The following is a 24,987-nucleotide window of genomic DNA, read 5'->3' on the forward strand; positions in this document are numbered from 1 at the left end:
TCTATCTAAAAGCGTACATAATTTTTTTCAGGCCATCTCATTCTCATGCACAAATCTTTTATCGCCTCCTTCCGTCAAACCCACCTGGATGCGTTGTAGTCTACCCTGTACTTCCAGCGCGCATAGAGGCAGTAAACCGTACATGTTAGGAATTACTTAACTGTTTTTCAGCTCCTTGTTCTTGTCCTAGAAGCTCCCATAGAAGTGCGCATATTTTATGGAGGAAATTTTGTGAGTGCTTATTTTCTCTCTTCATCAACTTCTTAGCGGTGGTCCCGCGTTCGAACCCCGGACCAGGACGAAATTTTCTTTAAGTACGAAGTTTCTGAAAAAGCTGTATAGCTTTCCTTTGTAGCCGTATGACTGCGCTTGGTTGACGCCGATGAGTAATACTCTCTTATTATCACTTCTCAGCTAGCGTGGACAACATATACTGCTACCTCTGTGGAGACATATATGGTGAACGGTTCAACAAAGAGGAGCACTCTTTACTGTAGGCCAGCACTGTTACTATTGTTGTGCTCCGAAGAAAAAAAACAATCGGTGACGCTGAACTCCAGTTCTAAAATGCATTCCAGTTCTAAACCAGTTCTAAACTGCACTCGTGCATCCGAAACCGCAGTGTGTTTGACTATGGTTGCTTGAAGTGTTGCTCGAAGTTTGTGGAGTTTACTTATGCGTTTTTCCGCACTAGCAAATCGTAGTAGGAGCACATATACCGGTTTTTCGATTAAGATGTCCTGCGATTTTCTAAAACAAGCCTTCTGGGTTAAAAGAGCACTTTTTTGGCAGAGTATTGTCAATGGTTAACTAATATTGCATAGTTAACTTCACTCTTACTATTAGCCTCTTTTTACATGGAGTAATAACCTTGAGTTTTTCTAATTTCGAAAAAAAGCTGCCTTCCGCGATTAGGCCCAAACACATTTTGAATTTATCGCTCCAAATTACATGCGCTTTTGAAACGCAGGGCTATTCCCACGCCAGAATCACGTCACAAGTACACAAGCTCAAAATTCTGTCCAACGGAATACAAAATAAACTATTTGAAATTTTAGTTACAAACAGCTTAAAAGAATGCGCCACACCCGAAACAAACATAACAGGTCCATTTTAAAGCTGCAGTTGACAATTGACGCTTATTTATTCGCATTTTTTCTCAGCTAACGTGGCCAACTTATTCTGCTACCACTGCGGTGACGTATACGGTGAACGGTTCTACAAACACGGGCACCCTTTACTCTAGGCCAGCGCGGTTACTATTGTTGTGCTTCAAAAAAAAAAAAATAAGATGGCTGCCAAAATATGGTGTTTCATTTTTTTGTAGCCTGCGTTGCGAGTCAAGATTAAAGTTGGCAATGCGGTTTGTCCGTACGATTCGTCCCTGACGCGTTTGGTTCGGTCTTCAGGAGTAATTTTCATTGGAAGAAGCTGCCAGACGTGAACAGGAGTTTTCACCATAGGAGTCATTTTTGTTTGCTATTTCTCCTTACATATTGCGATATAGAGTGTGCAGTGCGTGCAGCATTTTCTTTGCTCGAATTATCTTTTATTCATTCGAAAGAATTTGTACAATCTTAACCGCAGCCTAATATATTTTGTACCATTTCACTATTTGCACCACTCCAGACCTAAGCGTTACGCAGCAATACTCAATAAAAAAAATATGTATCCTCTATGTTGCGTAATGGAGAAACTCTGAGAGGCTAGTACCGCGTGTGCAAGCCGTCTGTGACGCGTCTCTCCTAATTTATGTTGTAGCTCAGCTCAAGGCACAATTGAAGCAAGTTTGACAAAGCATGATCGACCGAAGAATTAGACCGGCAGTAATTTAAACAGAGTAGCTTCTCCGTGAATTTGGCGCTTTGCGCAACAAGGGCAAACGTAATTCCGTTTCATTGAGAAGCTCTCAGTGCCGACACCGGCGACGGGCCACAGTACGGTGGCGGGTGGCCTCGCTTCTATATCAAATCAGCGTTGATATACCGGGCGTTCTTTTTAACTGTTTACAGATCGTTATTTTAAACCCTGGGGGAGATACATCGGTGGGGTTTGTGCGGGTGGATTGTACAGCAAGGCGGACATTGTGCCTGATATACCTCAGTGATTAAAAAGTGAACAAAATAAAATGCTTGACCTTGAAATCAAAAGTAAAAAAAATTGATCAGTTAATTTAAGAATCTGAAGGTTTTCAACTGGGAAGCTGAGTCCAGTTCTTAAATTTTCTTCATTGGCAATACATTTCGAAATATCTGGTGTAAAAATCCATGTTTTTTAAAACAATAACGTTGCCTTTCCGCAATGCGTTTTTTTTTAAATGGCGTCGCTGGGCGTAGTATTGTCGTGGCAATCAAGTTAACTGCTTCCTCGGCATGTAGTAGGCGAACGGCTTCCGTATTTTTCTCTATGAAAAATGCAAGGGATGCCATTTTAAATGTGTGCATCGCGGCAAGACAACTTTACAAGCTAAAAATACGAATTCCACGTTAAATATGTCGAAATGCATTGACGATAAATAAAATTTAAAAGTGCACTCAGCTTTTTGTCGAACGGCCTTCAATTTCTTTATATAATATTGCCCCTAGAATGAACAGTAAGAAAGTTGGTTACATAAATTTACTTAATTAAACATTTAATCACTGAGATGCATAACGCGAACAAAGTATGCCTTTCGGTTCAATCGACCTGCAGAGACTGCACCAACGGATCTCTCGCGGAGTTTAAACTAACGATATGTAAACAGTCAGAAGCGCACTCGGTATAATTGGGTAGGCCTCTGATATCTTTCTGGCCGTAATTGCAGATCGAAGGAAACCGGGCTGTCAAATACAACGAGCTGCTGTGCAAGCTGCGCCGCTATGCCGCTGGATTTCAAGCGCATGGCGTTGGTCCGGGTGACAGGGTCTACTGCCACTGCGGGAACAGCATCGAATCATTTGTGGCCCTGTACAGCATCGCTCTTACCGGTGCTACCATCGCTCTCAGCGACCCAGAGTACAAGACCGGTAAAACCTTGCGTTTTTGAATACTCATGTGAGGAACGCCCAAGTAGGCAAAGAATAATGGTTCAAGTAGAACGCAGGAAAACTTGTAGTTATCTCGTACAGTAGCTGTGCGTCTTAACTAAGAGCAACAAGGCGCGTCAGGCAGCCAACTGTATTATTATTATTATTACTGTTGTTATTAGGAAAACCACAGTCCATAGATTCAGCTTAGCCGACAGTGCACGCGCGCTGATTGGTGGCGACATCCTGAGGACGCCATCTGGCGCCGTGACGACGACGTACACATGTGTTGTAGCTCCTCACGGAAGGGGATCACGGTCGCAGCCCCGGAATGTGCTATGCTAAATTTCTCTAATGCTTATTGCTTGGAAAGGAAGAGGGTAGAGAAAGCATAATCAAAGCGCAATTAGGAATAAGGCGCCTCGCGACCGCACGTACAGCATGAAAAGCACTACGAAACAAGAGGGATTGATCAAAGAAAAATAACAAACTTAAAAAAAGGCCTGCAGCAGCAGTCATCCGATACCTAGTAGTGACAGGCCTTGCGGTTGACAGTGCAATGTCCTATACCAAAGAAAAAATTGGTAATGAGGATTTAAAGGCGCAGTAACTGTATCACTTCTAGTGGCACGTCAACCGTGCCTTGAGGAGGAGGAGGAAAAACATTTATTCAGAGCACAAAAACTGGGTGGGTTCAGTACGAGAACCCATTGGTCGCCATCATAATCCGGCCCCTCTCAACCAGCAATTTCTGGTCGAGTGGGCTGTGGCTATGAAGGGTTGCCTCCCAGCGCTCATGAGTCGGATCGGGATTGCTGTCCAAGTCTGGGTTTTCGTGACATTCCCAAACCGCGTGAAAGAGTGTGCCAACTGCTCCACAGAAGGGGCAGGACGAATTGTAGGTTTCTGGGTACCATTTACTCATTAGGTAAGGATTGGGCAGAGTATTAGTTTGTAGTCGCCTGATTATGTGCTCTTCATATTTACTTAGGGTTTTGTGAGGAAGAGGATATTCCCTTCTTGTGATCTTATAGTACTCCGTAATTTCTGCGTAGCTTAGTAAGGGTGAGGGGTTGTCAACTATGTCAGAGAGAGGCTGCGTGCCAGATGCTCGGAGGAGGAGAGCTCGAGCAGCTGTGTTGGCCGCCTCATTGCCCGTCGTTGAGAGGTGCCCTGGCGTCCAGAAGATCTGGATGTTGGAAGGATTAGACCTTTCCAAAATTTCCCAACACGGAGCGCCAGCGCGGCCTCTGAGGTAATTGCGTACCGCTGCTTGTGAGTCGGACATAACCGTTGCCTCGCTGTTCTTTGATATCGCTAGTGCGATAGCTGCTTCTTCAGCCGATGTGGTATCCACCGCTTGGATAAGGCTGCTTGCAATGATATCTCCCCGGGATGAAACTGCTGCAATTGCCGCGACTCCGTTAGCGGGTCCAGCCGCATCGACGTAGATCGTGTCCTTGTTTCCATCCCAGCGCTTAGAGAGGTGTCTAGCTCTGGCTAGTCTCCGTCCTCTGTTATATTCCTCATCCATGCGTTTTGGTATGGGGTGAGTCGTAATGTTTGATCTCATCTGCATGGGCATGTCGATCTTGTCAGCGACTTCCCGGGGTGGACTGATTCTCAGCTTCTGTAATATTTTCCTGCCAGGCTTAGATGTTGAGAGCCTGACAATTTGATTTACACGGTGGGCCTCTATTAGTTCGTCGATGGTGTTATGGATCCCCAGCTGTAGTAAGCGCTTAGTGGATGTGCATAAAGGGAGTCCCAGCGCCGTCTTAACAGCCTTTCGAATAATAACATCTAGTTGGTCTTTTTCCTTTTTGCTAAGCCGTAAGTACGGGGTGGCGTATGTTAGTTTAGAGAGAATGAAAGCCTGAACTAATCTTAGGGCCTCCTTCTCTCTTAGCCCATTTCTTTTCTTGATTACCCGGCGTAGCATTCTAGAGACTTGTTCGGAATAGGCTTGGAGCTGTCTGATTGTAGTGGTGTTAGTGTTGCCGCTGGGTATGATGGCTCCCAGGATCTTGATCTCTTTCTTGATCGGAATGCTCATAGCCTGGACCGTAATGGCGACAGAGGGAGTGGACGGCAAAAGCCCCGTATTCTGCCTCTTGCCACGGTCGATCAGGAGTAACTCTGATTTCTCGGGAGAGCACGTTAACCTATACCTCGCCGCATGCTGGCACACGACATTCGCTGCTTCCTGAAGCCGGCCTTGAATTTCCCCTTCATTACCGCTGCAACACCAGATCGTAATGTCGTCGGCGTATACAGTCGCCCCAGGGACTCAAGTCGTCAGATAACCGTGCCTTGAGAGAAGAGAGCTAGGTGGAAGTGCCAGAAGAGAAAAATAGGTGTTCTAGCGGTGGGCTCCAGAGTAGTTTCGAGCACATGGGGAATCATCAACATGCTCTCACATCGCCAGCACCAGGGCACCTTTTGCGTTTGCCTTCCATCAAAAATCGGACGCCTCTGCCGGGTTCGAATTCGGGTACCCAGTCTTAGTAGCTGATCTCCCTATTCACAGGGCTACCACGGCGAGACAAGAGGCATCGCTTATATAATCGTATAGTACACAAGTGGTTGAAAGGCGGCACTGACACTTCGATCGACACACCGAGCGCTCGCGTTAAGAGCAAAAGACCTCGATGCTGGGCAGGCACTGCCATGGCAGAAGATGCAGTTTATGTGGCACAAGGTAACCCTAGCCGCCTGTAGTGTGCAAAAACTCGAGCATAATCTGAGCAAAATGCAGACAACTCCGAACTTAGCTGAGAGAGGGTCTCGATCAATATGCAAGTGGAATAGCAGGGACTAAAGGCCGACGCCTCTGATGGCGTGAACGCTCAGCGACGCTTACGCAGCCAACTCACACCCTAAACCTGTTGGTCTCAGATTTGTGAGATAAACCCCTTCCGGGAGGAGGGAGCCGGTTTGAGACAGCCTAGGCGGCCTGCTTGACAGGGCATTCCTAGAAAAAGTGATTGGAAATGGAGAATTGTGCATCGTCGCAGCGATAGCAAACATCGGAAATGTCATCGGTGTGGCAAGCGCAATAGGCTGATTGCTCCATCACTGCCCAATTGGCTTGCATAAAAATATCCACTCAAACAGTAGACCCTGCGCCAAATAAAATTTCTACAACTGTGGTACAAATGGTACCAATAGTAGTGCTCTCAGGACACCTTCCCTTTAATGGGCTTATTCGAGCACGTTATAGCCAGAAAATATTAGAACATTCTCGCAGTTGGTTGTACAGAACTTGTCACGGCACAGCGGCACCTTTGCCCTGACCTTGGTTTTGTGCGTTGCTACTGGCTCTATGTGCCTGTTCTCTCCTCATAACGTTCGTGTGCTCGTCAAAACGCTAATTGTGACCGAGGTGAAAAGACCTGGTACTTCTCCGCGAACTTCTTCCGATGGTCTTTTGTGCCCATGAATGTCGACGCCATAGCCATGAAATATTGGCCTGTTCAGAGCGCCTTAGTCCAAGTGGCGCCGTGTTGCCTACAGGAGAGAGAGGAAAGGCAGTTAAAAAGAACTAACGAAAATTGCACGATCAGCACCGCTAGAGGAGAGACAGCGAGAGACATTCGTTGGGCGTAAAAGAACTAGAGAGCAAGAAAGGTGTTTGGTTTTTGCCCAAGGAATGCTCACTCGATGATGAGTGCGAAATTCCGACCCGGCAAGGATATGCTGTCGTAAACGGAATTTCCTACCTGAGGCGAGACAAAAGTGCTTCTTCACACGCGAAAAGGTGGCGTGATCGTCGGAAACTTAAGAAAGGGTCAATGTTAAGCAGGTGCAGGCTACTGTGTGCAGGAGCATTCAATTCAGTCACTGTGGTTTATGGTACATGGGGCTTAGCGTCCCAAAGCGACTCAGACTATGAGGGATGTCCTAGGGGAGGCCCTTTAATAACTTATACCACATGGGTTTCTTTAAGTTCCACTGACATCGCACAATACATGGGTCTCTAGCATTTTGCCTCCGCTTTAACGCCACCGCAGCAGCGGGAATCAAACCCGCGTATTTCTGGTTAGGAGCCAAAGACCATAACCATTGAGCTATCGCGGCGACACCTATGAAGTCAGACTCGTGTTACGAACAAGCACACGGATAGCATACTAAAAAAATTTCCTGTAACAAAACTCTGAAATTCCTACATTTGATTAGCCGCCGCGGTGGTTATGGCGCTCGGCTGCTGAACCGAAAGACGCGGGTTTGATCCCGGTTACGGCGGTCAATTTCGATGGAGGCGAGATAGTAGCGGTTTGTGTACTGTGCGATGTCAGTGCACGCTAAAGAACCCCAGGTGGCAAAAATATCTACAGCCTTTTACTATGGCGCGCCTCATAGCCAGGATCACTTTGGGACGTTAATCGCCCATAAAACCAAACTAAATCCTCTTTTCGATTTAGGTTTTTCTCTGCAAGCCTTTTCCCAGTATTTGTTCGATACATGCCCCTTTACGTATTCCCTAGGTGAGGTACAAAGACATATGAAAGACACCGATGCGACCCACGTCTTAACCGACTTGACCCACGCCTTCAAGTTTAATAATAATGGGAAACCAGGCCCTATAAATGGGAGTGACGGTTTTATACTTTTCCTGTCGTGCCTATTTCTAAGAAGCAGAACTACTCCCATACATGTGATGTGCTTTAGGGGAGATTCCCAAAGTGAAATACAATTCGGCAGAACTCCTACTGCAGCCGCATGGCTGCGCTCTGGCACACGTTGGCCTCTATTGTTAGTATGTTTTGCTGCATGTTATAGGCCGCGAATATCCTAGCCTGCAAACAGCTGTAAAAAATCTGACAATGTGTAAATGAATTTATCGAGGGAGTTAACCCAGTGCGTTAATAAAATAGTTTCCCCTGTCTTTTGAAGCTCGAAGATAAACTGCGCACAAAGTTTCGCCAGGAATGTCAAGTTGGGCTTCAAGATAAAAAGGGCTAAAAAAAAGTACAGAAACAAAGCTCACCCACACGTTTTCCTTTATATTGAAAGAGTGTCGATAGAGTAGCGGTGAACGCATGAAAATTTCCCACTAGAATAACAGTATGCTAGTCTTGACGCCTTTAGAATAAGCTGATACGAATAAGTAGGATAGTGAATGACGAGGAAAGAATGAGAGGTTAGGATTCCGGAATCGTGTGCGTCAGGAAATTTATGCCACATCGAAGTCGTATATAGGGCACCACTTTCATGTAGGAAACACTCTTGTGTACATTCGATGACGCGAATGAAAACCACATGAGATAGCAGCTTTGCACGTATTTCTGAAAAGATTACCGCTGGCCGAACCCCATGCGTCACATTGTTGTAGTCGAAACAACATGCATCTCATGCACAGAAAAGAGTTACCATAAGGCTTTGAAAGAAGGAAGTGGAAACAACAACTACTGAAGGCGTTTTCGATAGCGACTGCCAATGCGGAAATATGATGTATGCTCACGGTTATGAGCGAGTTCTTTGCACTTCAAACACATTTTTCAGTTTCTAGTCATCAAGACCAACCTCGCCCGTGTGTTTCTCGCAGGCACATTTTGCAACGAGTAGCCTTCCTGGATTTATATCAGTCTGCAGCTTGGATGCATACGGCGAGGAGGATTACAGAGAAGCGGAATCAGAGCCGGCCCGAACCATCGTCATGGCACATACTTCAGGATCAACAGGAGCCTCTAAAAACATAGAAATCACCGAAAAGCGCTTCGTGTGAAAGATCTGCGGAATGGGGTAAGCTGTGCTCATTTCGAACCCTGCAAACTGCTTGGAGCGAACGAAGGGTAGCGTCAATCTGTAACAATCATGTAATGCACGGATATTCATAAAAAGCGCCAGGCACAACACTGCGGAGAAAATCCTGCCCGGAAGGTGTGTTGCAACCAAGTTTCGTAGGACCCTTACTGCAAAGTAAGGACAGAAACGCTAGGTGCTTTAGATGAGACACGGGCTTCCGCTACGAGGCTGACGCAGAGATGTATAGTATTGTGCAGAAGGTTTTTATACATAGCATTTAAAACAGGATGAGTGTTAGGGAGCATGACAACTATCTTTTGCTTATCTATTACAAGCAATACGAGGAAGTTCCATTGCAGGCCGCCGCGTGGTGCATGGCTTTGAACATTCAATAATACTACGCCGCTAAGGGTAGATAGCTGGGCTAGTTGGTTGTTTGTATTATGGAACATTGTACCTGCGCAAGAGACAAGGAGACAAAAAGTATGGTGGAGCTGCCATAAAAAAACGTAAACCAATAAGCTCCTACCTCAGACAAGGAGACAGGGAGAAGACAACACGAACGCCGGTTTTCTACTGAAACTTATTACACACTAGCGGGACATTTATATACAGAGAAGCGCCGCTAACGCCACCAACCGTTCAAAGCTATCTACACATGCCAGGCCACAAATGACGAATGCATCAATACTAAACAAAAGCAAATCATACCAACTGCGTACAGGAGCACATCGCAGACATTTTTTTCTTTTCTTCTTTTCTTTTTACTTGCCTGAACCTACGATCATATTCGCCTGTAAATAATCGATTTACGTTTTTGCGAACGCGACAGATGAGGCCCTGACACAATTATCTTTTTCATTCAAGATACACAGGGCGCCGAAAATTTCCCGGCTTCGCGTGTGCCAAACTTTTCCTTCAAAAACGCTTTGCATGCCGGCTTCTGCAAGCAACGACGAATGTGGGCAGCTAAATGGTCCCTGCCACTTACCGAATCGATATTTCGGCGATGCTCTAGCTAGCGCTCGTTGAGACAGCACCCAGTTTGGCCGATGTAAATTTTCCCGCAGGCGAGGGGAATTCTATAAACCACGCAAACCTCACATTTAACAAGGACTTTGGAGTGCTTTATTCTGCAGGCTGGCCTCTTCTTGTTGTCATTTACACGGCGGCACGTCTGCCCCAGTTGTTTCCGGGGCCGAAAACACCACATGTGCTCCGCACTTGTCGCCGACCTTTTTGATGCGATGTGAGAACTGATGCCAGTATGGCACCACGAGATGCCGCTTTGGCAGGCGTGATATTCCTTCTAGCCTGCGCTACCGTCACAACTTTAACTCATGAATCAGCCTTTCCACTACCGAGGCTACGATTTTATTCGGGGAAGCGGCCTGTCGGGAAAGCGGCTCTGGACAAGTCTTGGCAACATCAAGTTCGTGACAGCGTTGGTGCCCAGCTAAGGCGTCTGGAGAAGGCCGCTTTTCAGAAAGAAATCGTAGCCTCGGTAGTGAAAAGGCTGATTCATGAGGTAAAGTCTAGTGGGCAGCGCAGGCTAGAAGAAAAATCACGCCTGCAACAGCAGCCCCTCGTGGTGCCATACTGGAATCAGTTCTCACATCGAAGCCTGGAAAATTTTGGAGCCCTGTGTATCTTGAATGAAAAAGATAATTGTGTCAGTGCCCCATCTGTCGCGGTCGGAAAAAAGGAAACTGATTATTTACAGGAAAATGTGATTGTAGGTTCAGGCAGGTAAAAAAAAAAAAACATGACTGCGATATGCTCCTGTACGCAGTTAGTATGATTTGGTTTTGTTTAATTTTGATGCATTCGTCGTTTGTGACCTGGCGTGTGTAGATAGCTTTAAACAGTTGGTGGCGTTAGCGGCACTTCTCTGTATACAAAAGTCCCGCAAGTGTGCAATAAATTTCAGAAATAATAATAGGCCGTGAGGCCTATAATAGTAAAAGGCCGTAATAGTAATAGTAGTAATAGGCCGTTAGGCTCAGTGGCACTGGGTGGGAGCTGTCACTGATTCCTGGTAAGGCTTGTGATGTGTACTGATGGCAAGTCAGGCTAAGCAGAAAAAAAATGTACTGGCGTTGGCTGAATGTCTTTAGGCGCTGGGATACTTAGCTGGTGTATTTGCGCCTGCGCAGATTAAAGTTCATCTCGGGATTATGGGACTTTAAACCTTTTTGTGCTAAATAACATTCGACAGGTTAAATTTCACTTTAGAAGCCGTTTCTGACGTTTTAAGTTTCGGCGGTGTCTGCACCCTGGTTTATGGGCGATGTTCGCCTGAGTTTGCCGAGCATGGCGAGCTAAAGGTATTTCATGCTGAAAAAGAATGACGCCATATACGGCTCGATATCTCATATTTTCTTTATCTCTGTGGCGAATTCGCATTCACCGATTCTCGAGAAAAGTATTGTTGAGCGGGAAAGGTTTATGAACGCATTTCTTCAAATAATGCAAGATTTTAATACAGTAATCAATTTATTCACACACCACCCAACGGATGACTTGTATTTTTTATCATCAACGTTCTTGCTTAGTCGAAGGTGTTCCCCATTGCTTTCCTGTGGCATTCTTCACTGTTTGATGCGATCGATGGAACACTTTAAAAGAAACATTTTGGTACATATAAGAATTGCCTTAATTTTTCTACAACAGTGTTGTTAACATTTTCCAGTTTTCAAAATTTTTGTCCGAAAATGTTTGACATGAGAAATTTTTTTGAAAGAGATATTTAATTTTTTTGATTTCGTTGAATGCAGAGCAGTAACCTACTCGTCCTCTGGAGTGCCTCATTTACGCGCCTCGCGGCTCCCTTTTTTCCAATCAGTGTTAAGCCAACTTAACGGAGATTATCGAATGAGAGTATAGCATCAAATTTCAAGCCCATCTTCCGAACGCTTCGATAGCTCTTCGGTCTCATGGATAACGCCGTTATCACCGACGTGTGAAAACGAGTAGTCGGGGCATATTCTAAGTATATGCGTGTTCGGCTCTGCCTTTCACTGTAACCCTGACTGTACTGGATGGCGTTTCTCAGTGCGTGGCGGTTACTGTCAGAGGCTTTAGGTACGCACAGTGTGATTCTGGGTCACTCTTAAATTTGTTTTTCTTGTTTCCCTCTGTGCAGTGGCACTAGTATTTATGCCACGGATGATGTCTGCCTAGCCTGCGAACATCTCATCATCTACCTGTCATTCTCTTCAATTCGAAATTCAATTTGAAATTTATCTGCTGTGGAGCTGTCCTTGTAATAAACAACAAATATTGGTCAGTTCCTCACTTCATACAGACAGCCGCAAGTCACCAGGTAATGATACTCTCGTCTCACGGTGCTGTGTGTCGCTGCTCCGAGCTACGTAGGGAAAAGTGGAGATTTTACGCGCGGCAGTCTATAGAGTTGATTTTCCGAGACGCTGAGCTGACTCCTAGGCGCTGCTTTTATTCCAGAAAAGTATCCGGTATCTAGCTGGCTATTCTGAACAAGGGAGAAGCTGTGTGTTGTGTTTTCAGAGCATGGAGCTATGAATACTGACGAATAATACGTTCGGGGAATGGAGCAAGATACTGAGACGTGTTACAAGTTAGCCCCTCAAGAAACAAGTTTGCTCCTTTGTGTGACAGAAGTCATATATTTCCGAACCAGGAGCTTATAGCTAGTGAATCTGTGCGAAGGGCGCTTCACCAAGGCTGTACTAAGCGGTAAGAATGAAATTTCGGTTGATTTACCTCGCCTCTAATAAACAGAAAGAGTCGATCTTTACAAACGGAGATGATTTCGATGGGTAAGCCAGCCGTTCTAGATTATTCGGCTGGAGCTTCAGAGCACACAAAACCAAAGAAGGACAATAAGAAATTGGCAATCGGCACTCCCATTTGCAAAAAAAAAAACGTCGGCAAGAACACGGTATGCAAGCGTGAAGAGAGGTGAAGTGTGTGTTCTTGCGTGTCCAACACCATCTGTATTTTAACTCCCTATAATCATGAGATAAGTATAATAGCGAGAGAGCGGAGAGGGTCTCGAGAGAGGACAAGAGTGCGTTGATTTCGTCGTTGAGAAATACAGGTCGCGTTGGTGTACCGAAAAAACGCGCACATATGTATCTGCACACGCACGCACGCACGTTGCACCTATTATTTGTAATATGCGCCACGAAATCAGGTTGACAGTGGTGAATTTGCCATTGATCGAGGAGAAAGCAGGAACAGACTCAATGTGACATTTGGACTCGGCCAGGTTACCTTGTTGATGACGACCCCTTCGGTGCTTTCGCTGCTGGCGAATGGAGTCATAGCGGCGGACGTCCGGCTCCCATCCCTAAAGGAGGTGGTCAGCCTTGGCGCAGTGCTGCCAAGAACCACGGCTATGCTGGTGCAGTGTGCATTCTCTCGGAGTGAGGTTCGGAACGTGTATGGCCTCTCCGAAGCAAGCGGAGTCGTCTCCTGCCCAGAGTCTGGCCAGATTTCGCCCGACAGTGTTGGATTCCCCGTGGCTGAAACCGAGATCAAGGTAAGCTATAGAGGTCTGCAGTCAACGTGCTGTTCGCACATTTATTATTGCACTTTCTTCTCTTATGTTCTTTATAAATTGGCGTTTATGACTTTCGCTCCTCCTTCTCTGACTTTCCTAAGCGTTAATATATTTTGGCGCATACCTTTACCAAGTAGCAATCCTGTAGTACTGCGCTAGGTTAGACTTGCTCACAGTTGGGCTTCCTCGCACTTGGACAACAGCCCTGCCGTAGCGGGAAAGTAGTTAAAATGGCAGAGCGCGTTTATGCTGTTTCAGATGTTTTTTGGACGTATGCATCTTGAATTCCCCGAAGAAACGCAGAGGGGATCATACCATGTGACGTAAAAAGTCTGCTGTAGCTGAAGTGCATGGAGGCCGCCGTGGTGCCTGAGTGGTTGTGGCGCTCGGCTGCAGACCCGAAAGTTGCGGGTCCTATCGCGGCCGCGGCGGTCGAATTTTGATGGAGGCGAAATTCTAGAGGTCCGTGTGATGTCACTGCACGTTAAAGAGCCCCAAGTGGTAGAAAGTTCCGGAGCCCTTCACTACGGTGACCCTCTTATCCGGAGTCGCTTTGGGGCATTAAATTCCCATAAACTAAAGTAAACTAAACTGAATCGAATGATTACACTTTGCACTTTGACATTGATGGCTTTCCGATTGGGTCTTTGAATTTGTTTAGCCGTCGCTTTGCCGTTGCGCTGCCGCGTAGACCTGTGGCGGGTGTCTGCGTCTGGAAGGTGACGACGATGAAAAGCGTCATTGGCCTCAGGAGTGTGGCCTCAGGCCACGCTACTCACTCTCCTCAGGCCACACTCAGGAGGGTGGATGATCGTTGACGGGAGGTGCTCTTTTGCCGGTGGATGCCTGGAGGGGCACCCACCGGGTGTGCTCCGGAGGCGGCATCTTCCGGTGCTGCAGGGTGCCCGGAATGGGCCTCGATCTACTACAAGCTGCTAGGGGTGCTGGCGCTGGACGCTTTACATCGACACACATACCACGCCTTTTCCGCCGAAAAAAGTCTCTACAGCTAGTCAACTAAAACCGTCCGAACGACTACTTCTGCATTGACGGAGCTGCGCGCAACTGCTCTGACAATGAAATATGAATACGTACACGGACGGTGCAATGTCAAGCCTTTATTCGCGTTGGCATCAATGCACAGCAAAAATGCGGCGCGCATATAGAGATAATCGCAGTAGATGACTGATCTGTATCACGAGGAATGGCAGAGAGATGTGGCAGGGTGGGTGCTGGTCCCTACTTCTAAAAGCACTGGCACATGAGAGCTTCATGCCATTGCAGGGGCATATTTGTGTTTCCGCTAATGGTGTCTCCTCTAATCCAGCAGGTATACTATCGATTCGAAACCCAGATCTAAATGAACCACCGGAATGCGTGATAATTTACTTCATTATCAATGATTTTTCCAAAGAGTAAAGAAGAGGCTTGTAGAAACGGGCAGACATACTTTGCCATATCACTATTCGTTCAGTGGAAAGCGCACACGTGTTTGCTGGAGGTCTTCTTTCCGTTCATGATGGGCTGGCGGACATTAGTGTCGATAAAATTTCTAAATAATTAACGGAAGAATAAATATACTGAACTGGCGCTTCTCAACGAAAAAAAAAGTACATTTTGAAAAGTTCCGAAATGAAGCATATCGTACTTGGCGTTTCAAAATTTCAGAAAAGGCTTTGACTCTTCAAGTCACATATTGTTGATTACAAAGTTAGAATTGTGCGCAGTTAGGGGCCTTCCACAGCAACTTTTAATATTTTAGCTTTCGAATCGCGCACAGTATACAAGCATTAACTGCTTTGAGTCGAACTTAAACAATAATAAATGTGACCAGTATTTTCTTTTCCGCGTGTGATGGCAGTGCCCTGATAGACAGAAGAAATATTTCTTTATCTCACGTAACCATCTGAACAGAACTAAGCAGTTTAAAAGGAGATGTAGACAAAAAAGACAGTTATCTTCCAACCAAATAATAAACTTCTGCGTGCACAGAAAAATGTCTAATTAATCCAGAAGAAATTGAGACAGTTGGAAAATTTAAAAAGCTCAGAGTTGACGTCAACCAAACGGTGTCATGGGGTCATCACGCAGAGAATATTCTTCCGAGGTCAACTATATCGCCCCAGAGCTTGTCTTCCAGCGAGGATTAACGCGCTGTAAAACAAATCGTTATTTTTCTGCCATCTTTACTAATGTCACCTTGTCTAGGGCTTGACTACTCTAAACAGCCTAGAAAGAACTTACCTGCTTCAAAAGAAAATCACAAGAAGTATATTGCTGCCTAATTTAAACCACAGTACAAAGGAGTACATTCAGGACGCATGCATGATAAAGATTTTTGATATCAATTGTTTTCAATTGCTTCCCAGATATAAAAAAAAGAAACATAGTCATACTGATTACTTAAGAACATTGGCACTTGTAGCGCATGGGAAGTACTTCCCATTTTAAATGTGAGAAAAAATATAAGCTCACATAATTATGTCCGCAAGAAAAATGAAGCTTAGCGAAACTGCGGCTTCTTCTAGTAAATTCAGCCGATGTACGGCCATGGACAGCCTCTACAGATTTATTTCGTGATTGAGTGTGAGGAGCTTTAGCTCCAGAAGTAAATGATTGCGATCAATCGATGAACACCGGTCATAAAGGCATGCCTTTATTGATTTCTTGGTGGCTGCCCTACTCGCTAGCGCCATCACTTCCCTGAGCTCTCTCTTAGCGTTCACCTGCGCTTATTCTGACGCCGCAGGCTCTCCGGCCGGCGCTTTGTTCCGTCGCCAGCCACGTGGCCCTGTTTACTGAAGCTCTCTGCTGCACCTCTGATCGCTATGGTATAGTGCATAGCCCAGTGTCAGACGCACGGGAGACGCGGGTGGATGCAAGTTGTGCTGTTAGAAAACACCCAAGGAAACATTTCTAATATATGCGGCTTCTAATTTCAGTTTTAGTATATAATTAAAGGGGAGAAATTTCCGTCAGTATCCTTCGGATGTCGTTGATCTGAAGAATGACAAATCAATACCTGATCAAAACGGGATCACAATGATAGATTCTAATCAAATTCTATCTAATGTGATGGGCAGCAGGTATCCAGAAGCAGCGCCTTTAGTTAACTAGGAACGAAAGCATGAATACGCAGACGGGAAGCCAGGACGTAGACGAGGTTAAATAATGTATAGACATCAAAGTAGTCTGTCTGTCTGTCTGTCTGTCTGTCTGTCTGTCTGTCTGTCTGTCTGTCTGTCTGTCTGTCTGTCTGTCTGTCTGTCTGTCTGTCTGTCTGTCTGTCTGTCTGTCTGTCTGTCTGTCTGTCTGTCTGTCTGTCTGTCTGTCTGTCTGTCTGTCTGTCTGTCTGTCTGTCTGTCTGTCTGTCTGTCTGTCTGTCTGTCTGTCTGTCTGTCTGTCTGTCTGTCTGTCTGTCTGTCTGTCTGTCTGTCTGTCTGTCTGTCTGTCTGTCTGTCTGTCTGTCTGTCTGTCTGTCTGTCTGTCTGTCTGTCTGTCTGTCTGTCTGTCTGTCTGTCTGTCTGTCTGTCTGTCTGTCTGTCTGTCTGTCTGTCTGTCTGTCTGTCTGTCTGTCTGTCTGTCTGTCTGTCTGTCTGTCTGTCTGTCTGTCTGTCTGTCTGTCTGTCTGTCTGTCTGTCTGTCTGTCTGTCTGTCTGTCTGTCTGTCTGTCTGTCTGTCTGTCTGTCTGTCTGTCTGTCTGTCTGTCTGTCTGTCTGTCTGTCTGTCTGTCTGTCTGTCTGTCTGTCTGTCTGTCTGTCTGTCTGTCTGTCTGTCGGGTGCATTCCACTATGGTGTCCCTCACAGCCTTAGTCTCTTCAGGACGTTAAACCTCATAAAACCATATCAGTTTCATGCGACAAACGTCAAGCTAGGTTGCCACCACGATGTTAGGAGTCGCTTTTAGCCAAAGTGAAATTATTGTGGCAGTCTCTTCCGAAAACTCAGAATTATGTTGTTCAGTGACGAATAAGAAAGAGGCTATTTTCTGCCTTGACATGTAACCGAAGCGAGCGCGTCCTAAAACAGAATAAAGTGCTCCGGTACAAAGGTATATGCGTGTTTCATCGCCGAAAATAGACGTGTATGCAAGTAAACGTACCCATCCCTTACCTTATCACGTTTGGCTGGGAGGACTGTCAATGACGGCATGCTAGTTTTGCTCTCGGTTCTTTAATTATGTCAGCCTAGCCGGATATCCCAATAATCTTGTTGAAGCCCGAAAGAAAAGAGAAAAGTACGGCAGCACGTAAATGCTACACTGCTGTTCTGTTTGAAACACACACGATGGATGTACCATAAGTAAAAAAAATTGAACTGCCTACGATACGCAAGCACTCCATGCGACACAGCTGTTATCTGCTGGCCAGCTTGAGCCACAGGAGTTCCAGTAGCGTGACGTCATATAACAAGAGCCGCTTATTTGCTGAGACGGAATAACCGGTGTAGTAACAATCTAACTACGTTCAGAAGACGTGCAGCAGCGCTAATCAGCATATGTTCTACTCGTGTCACGGCTTTTAAGGAAAAGCGCATGGTAATAAAAGACGCATAAAATATAGTCCCCTTGTGCGTAGTTTGTACATTGTTGGAAATAAAATACAAACTGCTGGATATTATAATGTTTACCCGCCTCCATGAATATGTGTGCAGCATGCTCTGCTCTGTTCTTTTATGGTTTATTGAGGTGGCCCTCTGCTCTACGGTGCACACAGTAGTAACTTCCAGAAGCCTAAAAACTTGCACGACGTCTAGTTTCATGAAGAGCGCTTGAAAATCTTACTCTTCAGGCCTGTGACGTATATCTACATGTTATCGTCTGTGCGAAGAGACGCGGAACATCAAAACCACCCCTGGTTCCCAGCGGCGGAAGCGATACAACGCTTTCTGTATTAAAAGCTCTGTAGCACCGACTGTCCCACAGAAAAAAAAAAAAAAGGTTCGTGACTGGGCTGCCAGTTACTCGAAAATTTATCGCCAAGCCGATTCAAGTACGCTTTAACATTGAAGAATCTAATGAGCACCTTCTATTGTAAGACCGTCGTACTTGGTGGCTTCATGGACATTGTAGCCAAGGAAAACATGGATCTTTTCGTAGTTCTTGACATGGTCTTACAACTGAACCTCTCCTATGTGTAGGTACAATCTCTCATCTCGTTAAAATAACTCAGGCGTTCCATGGAAGGCGTCGTGTGTGTTCGCTGCTACCCGTAGCCGTGCGCTTCTAACCCACGCCACAAGCAACGATGTCGACTCACACCGGCGTGCTTTTTAAACGTAACGGGAAAACTACCACAGGCAATCACACACGGCTGGATTTGGCAATTTGGAATAGCATCCCAGTTTCGCATTTCTTCTTGACAACGAAGATTAGTTCACATAAGTTTATTATCTGCCCAGGAAAGATACAGGAGCGCGAAGTATGGACACAGACCACTTGATTGAACGGGACGGTCGGTTGTGTCACGCTCTCACTTCGTCCACGTGTTTACTTTGCGTTCGTGTATCTTTCCTGGATATGCATAAAAAAGCGCAGCTACAAGTACTATTCGTTTATTATTTCTGAGTGCTGAAATGTACTGGAGCATGCGTTCGATTAGTGTGATTGCATGCAGGTCTGTGCTCTGCAACGTGCAGGCAGAGTCCTCACTGCCCTGCAATTATTTTTCATTTCAGGATGCGACAAGGAACCGTACTTTTGGTTCGGAATATATAGCGACTAATTTAGTCTGTTATCTTCCATGTCCTGCGGGATAAAAAAATTATAAATATAGTACTTAAAATAAAAAGGTGCAGAAGTTTGTTATTTAAAATTATTTTACACCCCGTCTTTTCAAAAACAACAGCATTAACACAAGCAGGCCACATAGACAACAGCAATACATGCCATACATGCAATAGACCAGTACATTCAACTGCCACCTGCATATTCAATAAACGGCGCTTAGCTTCTGAAAGTTCAAGAATTCGTCGAGAAGGCAGCGCCTCAGCAGCTTGCCTCTCCAGTTTTTGGGCAGTTTTGTAGCAAACGCAATACCGCCGTAAAGCTGCTTTTAAACGGCCAGCTTTTCTGAAAAAGAAAAACGACGAGCATTCAACAGATATATCGGCGGATATATATAAAAGATTATGAAGTCGTACAAATAGATATAGTTCATGCCTAAACAAAATAAAATTATGTAGCATGTCATTAGTTTAGTCGGGTACAATGTTTCAAGTCGCGAATTCGAAGATGAAAACGAGAAACACAGCGAAAATGCATTGAAATCAAACAGCGTCAAAGTTACCATGTTACTCGAAGACTCTAATAATATTTTAAAAACGTGTGGTCGTTTGAGCAACGGCCCTCTTGCTCAATTTAGACGCGGCCACAGGAAGGGGGATTTTGGTAAATTACAGTTTTAATACAGTTCGTAATCTTTATCTCATGCCGTACTTTGCAACTACCCGTCGCTTTCTCATCTATACATCTATCTGACGCCTTCGTAAAGAATTTTGTCAGCAGGAAAGATCAACGCGTCATGTCTGCAGCTCACATCCTTGCAACGCTGCCATAAAGCATGTAGAGAGTAGTTATCGCCATCCATGTCATCAGACAGCCGCTTGCCATCCGACCACATGTGGCAAAAACTCTCTCGTAGCGACCTGCAATCGGGACGTCCGAATGCTTGAGAGAAGCCACGGAGTTCGGAGAGTTTTCTTTACTTACGAGGCGGAAACAATATTATCGGGTAAGGAAGGGACCAAAAAAATTCTTGAAAATAAGTTGCGACAATGACCACTGCCGAATACTAAAAGGCAGACACTACGCCAGCGAATTCTAGCTCGTGAACGTGTAACGTCTGAGGGTAGGAGGTGCAATTCACTCGCACCCTATTGCGTTCCATTGCTTGAACCATTTAGTGGAGCTTCGTTTCCTCCCTAATTCAGACTTTACTTAGATGAAGTAACACCCGCCAGCAAACGGTGGCCCTGAATGACCTGCACGCTAGGTTATTCTTTCCCCATCGGAGCTGCTGAGAACTCTACCTACAACGCTAGTGACTATGAACAGCCGTGAAGTATCAGCTTTTCAAATGCTCCTATCGCAAATGCTCTTGCCCTCTTTCGCAATGGAACAGTAATCAAGCACTTGTCGCATCGCTTGTAAGGTGACAAGGCCTCAAAGACACTTGAGTCCTTTCTTAAGTCTGATTGACCAGACGCGTTTAACTGTTACCTTTTTAATCTTTTTCTCCGCCCTGTGTGCTTATGTTCCCATTTCCTACCATAGCGCAGGGTACCAACAAGAGTGTATCTGGATGACCCTCCTTACTTGTCTGCTGCTTTTGTTCTTTCGCGCACATGTGGATTTTTCCGAGTGTACGCGCGCATACGGATGATAAGGTTGCAGTGTGAACACTTCTACCACTGGCGCACAGAGCACATTAAACGCCATTCTTACATTTTCCGCACTCGAAAACTGTTTGGAGCCAGTTTCTGCGGCCATTGTCATCTTAACTTATGTGTCGCCATTCTATCTGGGGTACCCGGATGGTTTTGATGCGGACTTCTAGGGTCGTAGGAGACATAGGCTACTACGATGCCTGCGGCCGGCTCTTCGTCACGGGTCGGCTGAAGAGCACCATCAAGTCCATGGACACCAAGGTGGACCCGTTCGAAGTAGAGCAGTGTCTGCTGGAGCTGAAGCCTGTGGCCGAGGCTGCCGTCCTGGGCGTGCCGCATCCTTTCTTGGGCGAGGCTCCCGCCGCCATTGTCGTGCTGCAGGAAGGCTACGCGGGGGACCTTGAGCAGCTCTCGAGGCAACTTAAGGACCACGTGGTGGGTATGGCGACCAGCCTTGCGTGTTTGCAATTACTGTAATTTCCCTCCCGTGTTGGCGCCTAGCGCGTTCTTTGGGAGGACACTTGATTGACACGAGTGCACCGTGGCCTTCATACAGTGCAGAACATAGTCAGTGCTCAGTCCAGCGTTGACAGTCTTGATTGCCCGGCCTGAAGTTAGCTACGAGCTTTCGAAGAACAAATACTACTTTAGCAGTGCGTTAAGCTTGCAGAGCGTACTGTTGTGCAGCCTACCAGTTTATCCTGACATGATGGAAGAGTTAAGATCTTCTCATGGGTTTTTGGCAAAAGTCGAACTGCCGAACTTTATTTTTATTTATTTTTGATCAGATAGCACTTTCAATAGTCAGGTGAATTGTGTGGGTGTCTTAACGCGACTTATATGACTACTGTTTAGCGTCGTCGTTCACAATAAAAACTGTGAAATTTTAAACGCGGCCGCTGAAAGACGCAGAAAAAAAGGATGTGTGAAGCGAGAAAAAATAAAGATGGTTCGTACCCACTCTCTGAATTGCCGATTGATCACTCAGCAATTCAGAGAGTGGGATAGGGAAAAGAATAGAGAGAGCCAAAAAGGAGACGAAAACGCGAAAGAATTATACATATTTAGTCTACAAGGGGTCATTAGGAAAAAAAAAACACTTCTGTTAAGTCTGCTTTTGTTTCTCATTTTTACGCACTATCAGTAGGAAGGTGTCGGGCCGTCGCGGTGGCTCAGTTGTCGCGCTCAGCTGCTGTCCCGAAAGACGTAGGTTCGGTCCCGGTTGCGGCGGCCGAATTATGACGGGGGCGAAATTATAGAGGCCCGTGTACTGTGCGACGTCAGTGCAGGATAAAGAACCCCGGGCTTCGAAATTTCCGGAGCCCTTCACTACGGCGTTCCTCATAGCCTGAGTCCCCTTGGGACGTTATATTCTCATGGACTATAGACTATAGTACAAGGGTGTCGAGAATCCGCGCGCACCTAGTGAACTGCATCGAGCGTCACCCGGTGACGTTCCGATTTGAGATAAAGTAGGTCTAACTGTTTCATTGAAATTTTCACAAAATAGCTGAAATAGGGGGACGTTAATGTGTCACGATTTCTTATTAGTCAGGTGAAAAACATGGTTAGACTGCCGAATGAGCGTTATGGCAGCGCGAACTTTCTTTCCGATACACTATACTTCTATCATTTTGTTGTACTAAGAATCGGGTGCCGTGTTGGTACTTCCTAGTGCAGCTATCAGCGGCTAAATTAACGGGGTAAAGCCTTCATTTTGCCTAAAAACAAGAAAATCTTGCCATGTTTCACCAAGAGTAAGGCTGAGCAGTGTCCCGAACCGGATCGGAACTGTTCCTTCAAAGTGTTCTGCTTCTGGTTTAGTCACAAGATGGCGAAGAAAATGTGAGCTTTCTTCTGTTCTACCTGCACGCAAGAAAATGGGCATGATTCCGGTTGCTGTTCCACACTCAGCTCATAAGGCGTGGACAAAAACATTCCGTCAGATAAGCAACCTTTCGTTCTGTGCATTTTGCTAGCATCACACTGCTTGAGGCTGTGAAGCCTTGCTTCACAGGCAAAACCGGTTCCAGGGACAGTCTAGAATGACCTTGAGACAAACGATGTGCTGTGTCAGTAGCACAGCGCTGAGCCGCCAGGCGACGAAACGATAGGCTTCGCTTAGCAGCAGCAAACCTCTCCTCATACGTCATCTTAAGGCGAGGAATCACGAAAATGCGTTCAGACCAGCAAGGATGATATGCTGCACATTGTCGACAATTATTTTTTTGCGTTTCACCCTTTCTCCTTCCCGCATCAGCAGGAAGCTTGTAGGTGACGTGAATTCCTGGATGCTGTTGCAAATGTACTGCTAACTTACTATCTAGTAAAGAAACGCAAAAGAATAAAAGCGGTAGGGCACTTAACTTACGTGTGAGAATACGAAAGCACTACAGTGCTGAGTCATGCTACGTTGCAGAAGGATTGAGTCACAAGTCATCACTACGACTACGAGGTATGACGATTCATACTTTGTACAAGCTCTATACAAATTAAATTACATTGCTTTTAACTGGTGAGCCATGCGTCATGACTATGAGTACGCGTCTTGACTACGCTACTTGTGAAATGCTCAGTCAAACTACCTTGCAGAATAATTCAGTCCTCAATCATGACTATGACTACGCGTCTTGACTACGCATATTTTGTACAAACTCTGTACAGCTTACATTACAATACTTGAAAGGTGCTGAGCCATGATACGTTGTGGAATAACTAGGAGCCATGAGTGATGACTATGACTACGCGGCATGACTTTAACAGGTCATCGTAGTTTGGGTGTCATAATTCGTGATTTCACATCTTCGCATAGATATGTTGTGGCACAGAACATCGGCCTTCTGATATCACCGAATTTCGTACCACAGGCGGCGGACGCGAGCTTTCGTGCTAATTGGTCATATATTGCTTTCGAATTGGAACTGCATAGGTACGATGGTTGATTAGCAACCTATAGGTGTATACTTTATTATTGAAACGGGCCTGATTACATTTTATACGGACAATATTTGGTCCCCGGATATTCCTGATTCTAGTGTCTTAAAATAGGTAAAATGAGTTACTGCCTCTCATAGTGCAGGGGCTTTCCACAAAGCTCAAGGGCGCAATGAGAGCATACTCATATATGTTTCTTATATACGAATGAAGACTAAGAAATCCCTCATTGCATTGTGTCGCTAGAACGTTGTCGTCAATTTTTCATAGAAAGACAAATAGCTTTGCTGGCACCACGCGAATAAGATATTCATTATTAGAAATTTTTAAGCCTTGCGGGCCTGTAACCGGCCATTAAAACATGGTAACTTTGACGCTGTTTGATTTCAATGCATTTTCGCTGTGTTTCTCGTTTTCATCTTCGAATTCGCGACTTGAAACATTGTACCCGACTAATCTAATGACATGCTACATAATTTTATTTTGTTTAGGCATGAACTATATCTATTTGTACGACTTCATAATCTTTTATATATATCCGCCGATATATCTGTTGAATGCTCGTCGTTTTTCTTTTTCAGAAAAGCTGGCCGTTTAAAAGCAGCTTTACGGCGGTATTGCGTTTGCTACAAAACTGCCCAAAAACTGGAGAGGCAAGCTGCTGAGGCGCTGCCTTCTCGACGAATTCTTGAACTTTCAGAAGCTAAGCGCCGTTTATTGAATATGCAGGTGGCAGTTGAATGTACTGGTCTATTGCATGTATGGCATGTATTGCTGTTGTCTATGTGGCCTGCTTGTGTTAATGCTGTTGTTTTTGAAAAGACGGGGTGTAAAATAATTTTAAATAACAAACTTCTGCACCTTTTTATTTTAAGTACTATATTTATAATTTTTTTATCCCGCAGGACATGGAAGATAACAGACTAAATTAGTCGCTATATATTCCGAACCAAAAGTACGGTTCCTTGTCGCATCCTGAAATGAAAAATAATTGCAGGGCAGTGAGGACTCTGCCTGCACGTTGCAGAGCACAGACCTGCATGCAATCACACTAATCGAACGCATGCTCCAGTACATTTCAGCACTCAGAAATAATAAACGAATAGTACTTGTAGCTGCGCTTTTTTATGCATATCCAGGAAAGATACACGAACGCAAAGTAAACACGTGGACGAAGTGAGAGCGTGACACAACCGACCGTCCCGTTCAATCAAGTGGTCTGTGTCCATACTTCGCGCTCCTGTATCTTTCCTGGGCAGATAATAAACTTATGTGAACTAATCTTCGTTGTCGAGAAGAAATGCGAAACTGGGATGCTATTCCAAATTGCCAAATCCAGCCGTGTGTGATTGCCTGTGGTAGTTTTCC

The 24,987-nt window shown here is 45.4% G+C and overlaps 1 pseudogene; it reads left to right on the plus strand.

The window, feature by feature from the left end:
• The window catches only part of LOC144095475 (3-[(3aS,4S,7aS)-7a-methyl-1,5-dioxo-octahydro-1H-inden-4-yl]propanoyl:CoA ligase-like), a 58,842-nt pseudogene extending 34,502 nt beyond the window's left edge, over positions 1-24,340 (plus strand).
• The last annotated feature ends 647 nt before the right edge of the window (positions 24,341-24,987 follow it).

This window comes from Amblyomma americanum, chromosome 6 (assembly GCF_052857255.1).
Source record: "Amblyomma americanum isolate KBUSLIRL-KWMA chromosome 6, ASM5285725v1, whole genome shotgun sequence".
NCBI classification, from domain to species: domain Eukaryota; kingdom Metazoa; phylum Arthropoda; class Arachnida; order Ixodida; family Ixodidae; genus Amblyomma; species Amblyomma americanum.